This window comes from Sinocyclocheilus rhinocerous, unplaced genomic scaffold (genome assembly GCF_001515625.1).
Source record: "Sinocyclocheilus rhinocerous isolate Xijiao unplaced genomic scaffold, SAMN03320098_v1.1 scaffold1167, whole genome shotgun sequence".
Classification (NCBI taxonomy): Eukaryota; Metazoa; Chordata; class Actinopteri; order Cypriniformes; family Cyprinidae; genus Sinocyclocheilus; species Sinocyclocheilus rhinocerous.
The window spans coordinates 381,200-390,134 of record NW_015648750.1 but is presented as its reverse complement, the minus strand read 5'-3'; the positions used below and the strand labels follow the sequence as shown (position 1 = coordinate 390,134).

The 8,935-nt window shown below is 37.5% G+C and overlaps 1 long non-coding RNA gene across 1 annotated transcript; it reads right to left on the bottom strand.

The window, feature by feature from the left end:
- Nucleotides 1-4,195: 4,195 nt before the first annotated feature.
- Nucleotides 4,196-5,458, bottom strand: LOC107710243 (uncharacterized). The gene is made up of 2 exons (XR_001636571.1): nucleotides 5,267-5,458; nucleotides 4,196-4,988 (listed from the first exon to the last, which is right to left on the bottom strand). It is a non-coding gene; the product is annotated as an uncharacterized LOC107710243 (long non-coding RNA).
- Nucleotides 5,459-8,935: the final 3,477 nt, after the last annotated feature.

Here is an 8,935-nt window from a genome sequence, read left to right as displayed (position 1 = left end):
TCCAGATTTAAACATATAACAGCATTAAATTAAATGAACATTTCCATTTTACTGACATGTTATATTTACATCTGACTTCCAAACAGAGCTGATGCACCTCAGTATGAACATTAGCCTCTAGTCTGTCTGTGTGGTCCCTGTTTCATGTACACGTTGTGTTTTCTTTAATAAACTATTTGATTTAATGCTTTATAAACAACCTGGTTGTACAACCAGCCGCAATAAATGGAGGATGGATGTGAATATAAGTTGCCGTTAACAATCCCAGCTCAGTGTTTGCGTGCCTCACATGTTTAGATGCTGTGTAATGGCCCTTCTACCAACCTGGATGTGTTAAAGACAGGTTTCTGCTGAGAACATCTGAGGAAAAGGGGGATACAGACACACAGGGCTTTTAAGACCAATGGCCATTAGACTAAAACCAGTGTCTGTGGGTAAATTGTGCGAATAAACAGTTTGTACAATCGTGAATTGCGTGTACAGGGTGGTCATTTCCAGACTCACCTCAGTAAAGTACATTAAGGAATTTCAACTTTCTGCATGATCAGTTATGAGGACCAATGGTGTTTGGTGTCATTAACATCAAGTTTGAGGCCATCAGTATGATAAATTAACTTGTAATAAATACACATATTTATATTATTCTCTTTTGAGGAAACAGAACAAAAATAATGTGGAAAAAAATGGTTAAAGAAATCTGCAAGGTCAATAAATAAATAAATAAACTTTCCTTCCACATTTGGATGCTTTTGAACGAAGGTGAATGGAAAGTCTAATATGAAGGGCCATCAAGCTCATCAGTACATCCCTCCCCAACTTCCTATATAGGACATACGTCAACAAAGAGAAAAAAAAACTGCTTGTCAGACCTTTTCATGGGGTCTTTGCGAGGTTACTGAATGCATTGAAGAGATGAAGAGTATTTGGAGTGACAGAAGTTGTGAGAGTGATCTCTGTGTGGCCCATCTTCTTCCATCCCCTGACCCCCGGTAACCCTAGGGACCCCGCTGACCCCTGTTGCCACGATGCCTGCAGTGAGGAGTCTGTGGATGGAGAGTTGCGTCGATTAGGACTCAGTGACCCTTGACCTGACCCTACACACACCCACACACACACTTGAGCATCAACTTTTACTCTCTCAGCTAGAGTCACTGATCACATGCTGACCACACACACCCAAACACACACGCATGTGAACTAAACAGCTGTGTGTAATAGCCAATTGACATCAGTTTACATCACAGCTCAGCAAAGCCATGATTTGCTACTAGCTATTGTTAGTCAGTGGCAGGTGGTATTGGGGGAAGGACATGCTTATTCTAAAGAGTATTGATTGGACCAAAATAAATATTGATTAACAAAGTGATTAATATTTTGTCTGTTTTCCCAGATTAAGTAAAGATGATGGGTTTAAATCACAAGCTTTTGCTTTTATATCTCCTTTTTGGAGTTTAACAGATTATTCAACTGCTATTGTACGAAAAATAGTAGCCTCGACATTCTTAAAAACAAGTAATATGGGTTTGGAATGATAAAAGGGTTACACCATTTTATTTTTGAGTGAACTATTTCTTTAAAATCAACCTATAGGCTCATTGGAAAAACTTTTTTGCAAAGCTCTAAAAACACACCTATGCAATTCACTGCTGTTTTAAGCTGAGGTGAACACTAGTGGCAGCAAACCACCAACTTTTATTCCTTTTCACACAAATTATGATTACGGGGCATACTTATTTTCACACAATTCCTTGCAAAATACTGACTTTATGACTTTTACCATAGTGCATGATTTGAACACTATTACATTTTATCATTTGCATCATACAGCCAGCTTCATATGGCATTTTTGACATAGTAAACTTGCTTGGTAGCACACCTGGTAAAGCATTGCATTCGATGCAAGTCAGAAAAAGAGCACAAAAGAAAACAGGCTAAAATGGCATGGTTGCTTCATAGCAAATACATGTGTATCTTGTTTGCTTTTGTTTACACTATCAGTTAGGTTTAGCATAGGGTTAAGTGTAGGAGCTACATAATTTTCAAACACGAATGGCATGATATGTACTACACCCGAAGTAATAAAACATTGCCAGATTCATGTTGATCTGTTTTGGATAGAACTAAACACAGTTTAAGCGTCAATTTTAAAGTGTTGCAAAAAATGCAAGTAGCAACATAATATATTGCAGAAATGTCACCACAAACTTGCTGTGTTGCTTAAAGTATACTTTAGTCATTTGTAATGGATCCACAGCAATTCATCCTAACTTTAGCTCGATGATAGTGTTGTCTATAATACGGAATCATCCAAACTGAAGTATTTCTGCATCTCTTCCTGACTCCACAACCAGTCAGACTGAGGCTGGTACCAGATCCTAACAGAAGTACAGACCACTGAGTACCTCCAAAAAAAAGCTCTTTCTTTCTCATTCCTCAGGGTCTCTATTTCTTTGTGCAAATATTTTCTCTGCAGACAGACCTCATTTTGGCAGTTCACACAACCGCCTTCATGGAGGATTTTCCCCAGCATTTTACCATATTTCAGAAACACTTCTGAAAACTTGATACTGAGCGATCTCTTCAAACTTGAGGTGTCTCCATCATCCAAACCTCACTCCAAACCAACATCCCAATGAATGCTGTTTCTGGCCTGTCCTGCACTGCTGACGTTACTGTGTTTGACTTTGTAAAGCCCCCGCTGCTTCTTGAGGGCCATCAGGATGGGAAGCGTTGATAGAGAGCGAGAGGGTGGGTAGAGAAATAGTCCTGAGAGACAGAGAGATCACAGTGAAGATAAAGCGTGAGAAAACGACTGCCACTAACAACAGACATCTGATAAAGGACAACACAGACACCAGACCACCCTTTATGAGGGCGTAACAAAACACTGTCTCCGTTTATTCATTTTTACTCCCTTTATTCAGACAGAGACAGTAATAGCTAGTATAAACTCTTAAAGATAAAGCGTTCTTCAGTGACTCTTGGGTTCAGCAGTATTTTGGCATTATACAGTGTTTGAGCTACACTATAAGGTTCTTGATGTTTCATTATAGATTCTTCAAATGTAAGTGTAAAGTGCAAAACCCTTTACTTTTAAGGTGGCATATACACTGTGTTTCCAAAAGTTTGTTTTTCCAGTGTTTCCATAGAAGAACCATTTTTGGTTCCCCAAAGAACCTTTCAGTGAACAGTTCTTAAAAGAACCATTTTTTTCTTAGAGTTAAGAACATTATAATAATCTCAATAACCTTTTTCCATTATACATTTTCCAAATATTTTGTGCAATGGAAAGGTTCTATGGATGTTAAAGGCAGGGTATGTGATTTTTCAAAAACACTTTAGAAAACTGATTCGGGCCGAATCGCAAAACAAACTTGTAGCCAATCAGCAATAAGGGGCGTGTCTACTCGTGATGTGGAGGAGAGCGCGTTCAGTGCATGGGACGGACATTAGCCGAGCCGAGCGACAGAAAGATAGAGATGGCGGATAAAAAAACAAAAGAGGAAAACGTCTGCGGAAAGATAAGGCAAGAAGTAGGACCCGTGTAAATATCGGATCAGCTTTCCAGCGCTGGAGAGAACTCAAGGAGCGGAGGCCTGCGATCGGACGCCGAGGTTGCTTTGTTTCTTCTCAATAGGTGAGTAACACCGTGTCTACAACAGCTAAAGTCTGACTACACTGGACGCGATCAAACGACCGTTGAAAACCATTTGAAATTTGTGTCAGCACGTCATAAATAGAACCCGGCAGCAGTTTTCTGTCGGGATTTGTTGCGCCGCGCCGCTCACGTCCGTAGACACGGTGTAACATTGGTTTTGCTTTGTTTCACAGAACTAATCGTTGCCTGGGTTGCGTACGTATATGTGGGGCAGAGCTATCAAAATAGGGGCAAGACCCTTTTGGGGTAGAGGCGTGTTTGTTTTGGTGATTTCAAATATAAACATTGACTACCAGAAATCCCTTACTCTGCCTTTAAAACAGTTTGTGCAATAGATGCCCTCCATTGACATCTAGTGGCTCACCCCAGTCAATGCATTATCAGAGTTATGATTAATTGGAGAGAATGACAACAAATCCAAATTAAATGAGCACTCTTAAAAGAAACTATAACCATTTATCCTTTTATTGATAACATTGACAAATACCCCAAGTATTTACACACTACATTTTGCAGATAAGAAAGTCGCTTGAATCATTTGAGATCTAAAAATGCCATGTTTATTTCAAATCACAGTGTCACCTAGACATAAAAAAAAAAAAAAAAACTGAAGGTGCAAATAAGAGCTTTCCCCAGCTTAACATTTCATCACTTGCCTCTGGTTAAAGCTGAAAATGTCCCTAGACTCTCCACACATAAAATTATCAATGTAATCAGTCAAAATTACACAAATAATAATATAACCACAATTCACAAACATCCTTTCAACAATGCAGGAAGCTTATGGGGCCGAACGAAACTGAACTTTAAATATAGCAACAAATTGTGCATTTTGAAAGCTGGGAAGAGTAGAAAAAAAAAATAAAAAATAACTACGTCAACAGCCACACAGAAACACACCACCTTAAATAGTTTTAAAAGAGTATGTACTGCTACCACTTTGTTTATTGTTGAACGGTGTGGAAATATTTTGTTTTTGCCAATGCAGTTTAATAGCAAGCTGTAACTGGACCACCAGCAAACCCAGCACTGAGAAAGTTTGGTTGTCTAAAGTCAGAGCTTGCATGCATTGGGCATCTCTACTGGTGATCAGTTTATAGCAGCCTTGACATCAAGACCTCTTAGACCCAGACTTAACTGATACTAATTGGCAGCGAACAAATAACTTGCTGCCCAATTAGGACAAACGAGTTCTTTAGTCATCCTCATCTTCCTCTTCTTCATCCTCCTCCTCATCGTCGTCATCATCATCATCGTCATCCTTGGGTTTGGATTTGGCAGATGATGCCCCTCCGCTTCCTTTCCCCTTTCCTCTGTAGTCAGCCATGTCCTGAGAAAACAAAACACTATAACACAACTCTTACGCTAATCAAGGCTGCACTGAATAAACAATACAGTAAACCAGTAATATTGTAAAGTATTACAACGATTTAAAATGGTTTCTATTTGAATGCATTTTAAAATGCAATTTATTCCTGTGATGGCAAAGCAGAATTTTCAGCAGCCATTTCTCCAGTGCCGCAGGACCCTTCAGAAATCAATCGCTCATTTGTTCAACACTATCCACACTGAATAATGAACAGCATTTTGAGAGAGGTCATGCTCCACCTTCTGATACTTGTCCTTCAGTTTGTTGGCCTTGGACAGGAAGGGCTGCTTCTCAGAATCAGACAGATTGTTCCACATCTCTCCCAGCTTCTTGGCTATATCTCCAATGCCCAGACCGGGGTTCTGAGCCTTTATGCTGGGCCTTTCTTCTGCACAGAACAGGAAAAATCCAGACCTGGGAAAAGGAAAAAAAGACAACCATTTAAGTAACTAAACCAAATAAGGGCAGATTCCATCCAGAATCACGGAAATAAGCTCTAGAAATAAGTAATTAAACATTTTAAGTTTTAAACATTTTTTTATGAGTTGTCCTGATATCTTAATGTTGATAATTACATCAACGTAATACTGTGTGTAACTTCAACTTAAATATCTGTGTTAGTTTGTTTAAAACATTATTTAAGTTGTACTAACTCAATGTAATTAGCTCCATAACTTCATTTTTTCAAGTTCACGTTTCAGGTTCCCAGCATGCTTTGCATGTGACTGAATAATGAGCGGTAATGTAGAAATAAACTCATATTTTATGCATTTCTATTCAAGATCAGAACAGGAGAAGATTTATTAATGTTCAGTGTTCGGTTCTTTTAGTATTTAAATGTGTTTCTGTTATGTTGGTGGTTTTTATGAGATTACCATTGTGCTGAAGAGTAGAGCGTTTGCTTAGGTTGAGAACAGACTCACTGGACATTGTCTTACATGCTGTTTCAATCAGAAGGCATTTGGTTGAAAATGCTAAAAGATTGTTTTCCTGGCAGTATTAAATGTTGTTTCATCAAAAAATAATATTTTAGTAGTTTCTGTAACCAGTGTCCATGACTGAATCAAATTTAAAACAATGTGAAAAAACAACTTAGAACAACTTAATTTTCATGAGTATTCAACTTAATAATTGTTAGTTTTAACACAATTTTCTAAGTATATATAGCACAATATAGTTTACTAGTTGAACTTCATTTCAGAAGAAGTTGCCTTAACTAAAAAAAAATGATGCAAACTGTTGCGTACATTTTTTGTTGTTGCGTCCAAACAATATTTTTTAGAGTGTAGAACCACTAATGTAAATAAAAAAAAAACTTGATTTATAAAACGGATAGTTCCGGTCCTTGATTCTGATTGGTTGAGCCGCGTTCAAAGCTGTTGTAAATTACTCTACAAACATACACCTTTGTTTACTTCTGTGTGTTGCTCAGCAACCACTTTGCTGCAACCACAACTGTTTCTGAGGAGCTACATTGTTTGGTGGAAGAATACTGTTTTTATTATCATTACACTTTATTTGCTCTGTTTTATTCTGTGAAACCTTACTACGTATTTGGAATAACCGTTTTATAAAAGCAATAAGCCCCGTGAAGCCGTGGTTTACAGTGAATTTATAACAGCTAAGGACTTCGCTTCGCATCGTGCCTAACAATGCCCCTTAGCTGTTATAAATTCACTGTAAATCACGGCTTCGCAGGGCTTATTGCTTTATTTTGATATTGTGACTTTTCTTGAAGTTTATGTCTCCATGTATCACTTACCATGTCACATTTAGTCACATGACACATGTGAATCAATGGTGTTTGAGATCATTGACTACAGATCTGACACAAAATGTGGCAGTACATCAATAAACTCCTGTGGCATCAAACTTTCTGGATCTGGATCTAATTGGAAACTCTATTTTTAAGAGTTACAGCTACGTACATTGACTTACCTTGAAAGATTATTTATGATTCCCAGAAATCATGTCAGCTTAAAGTCATTAGGAACCACCCTACCTCCAAAAAGAGAGCTTGGGAAGCGTTTTGTGAAGTATCCGCCAAACTAGCAGTATTTATTGTTCTCTCATTTTTGTCATGATGGTGAACCACTTTAGAGGGAGTTTTGATGGTGGTTTTTGATCCTCGTGAGGAGGTCTTTAGGTACAGATGGTCTGACCTCAGAGGAACTGCCAGGACTGCGGTTGGTGAGACCTTGGTATCAGTATTTCTGTCTTATGAGCACCATCACACACAAGTGTCATAAACAGAGTTTATATGTGGATATGTGTGTGTGAAAGAGTTACTTCAGAAAACTTCTTCACAAACTATCTTCAAAAGTGTCACTTAGTTCTAAGAAACTGGGATGCAAGCCATGCGTATACATGCATTCATACAGACCCACACACACGCCGAAAATCAGATAAGAGCAGAACAAAGTTCAGCGCTAAAAGCTGAAACCCATCACTCTGAAATGTGGCTTTCATCCCTCTATATTTATTTCATTCACTGTTTTCTCTGGCTGTATATCTCTCACTCTTCCCCCTAACTACCACATCTCTCTCCTTTAATAGTCCCTGGAGAGCCGTCGGCCAGCAAGAAACCGTTTATTCTATGTATTTGAGTATTTTCCTCTTTTACGACACCAATGTGAACTGCTTTTACAGAGAGAAGACCTGTTTTGATTGTGCTGTTATCATCTTACTCTGAGTGAGTGTTGGCAGCCAAATGCAGCAACCGTGGCTTATAAGAATTCCAGAATAGAGGATACAACAAGGTAAATGGATTGTGTGTGTGTGTGTGTGTGTGTGTGTGTGTGAGAGAGAGAGAGAGAGAGAGAGAGAGAGTGAAGATACATGTTCGAAAGTCAAATATAAGCTCTGTTCTAAAGTCTAATGAGCTGCCCAATTTGATAGCATTTTAAAGTATCATGGATGTGCAACCAAAGCAAAGACTGTTCAATATGCAGTTATGCTGCTTTTTAAGACACCTTCTCTTGGCCAAATAACTAAAGCAGCATAAGACATACCCAGGTAACAAATTTAGGTCATAAAAGCGTTGTGGGAACATTGTTTTGAAATGTTTCTAAAATGTTTAAATGTCCAGTATTTGTTTTAATAATAATAAGTATAAGTAACTTTGTTTTCACCCAAAATATAATGTTATTTCAAAGTTTTTAATGTTCTAAGAACATTAAAATATCAAGTTTTCCTGTTACTAAAATGTTTCTTACAACATTCTACTAATTTCATTTTTTACCCAAAATATAACATTCTAAAATCGTTTTCTCTCAACATTATGAGAACATTCACCAAGGACAAATAACATCATAAGAACGTTCCAAGAATGTTGTTCTAAGAACGTTTCTCACAACGCTATGAGAATGTATATCAAATATTAATGTTCCATGTTTTGTGCATTTATATAACTTTTAATGAAGAAACATTAGTGACGTTGTGAGAACGTTCCTTGTTAGCTAGGTATCCTTTATGAAATAAAGCTCAGCAAAAAAGCTGAGAGAAATGCTGGTGTTGTGAAAAAATATTGTCCTCCCTCGGTCTTCAACTATCATTAATAGTTACTAATTACAAAATTAATTTATTAAAAACATATATGTAATTGCTTACTCTATAGTGCATAATAAAACAAATTGGACATAATGTAATTTCTTTCACTTCATAAACTTAATAAATAAAGATTGTTGTGAACAGATGAGTGCAAATGCACAGAGTATCAGCTAAGCTATCAGACTAATCGGGTATGCATACTATGCTAGTATGTAAGCTTACAAAAACAGACATTCATTTTCATTATAATGTAGTTCAAACTACATGTATCATAACTGTAACCAGGCGCTAAAGAGAGTATTCATTAAAAGTTCTTTAAGCCAATTGGATCACTTGGGGATCCTATGGAGATCCAATTT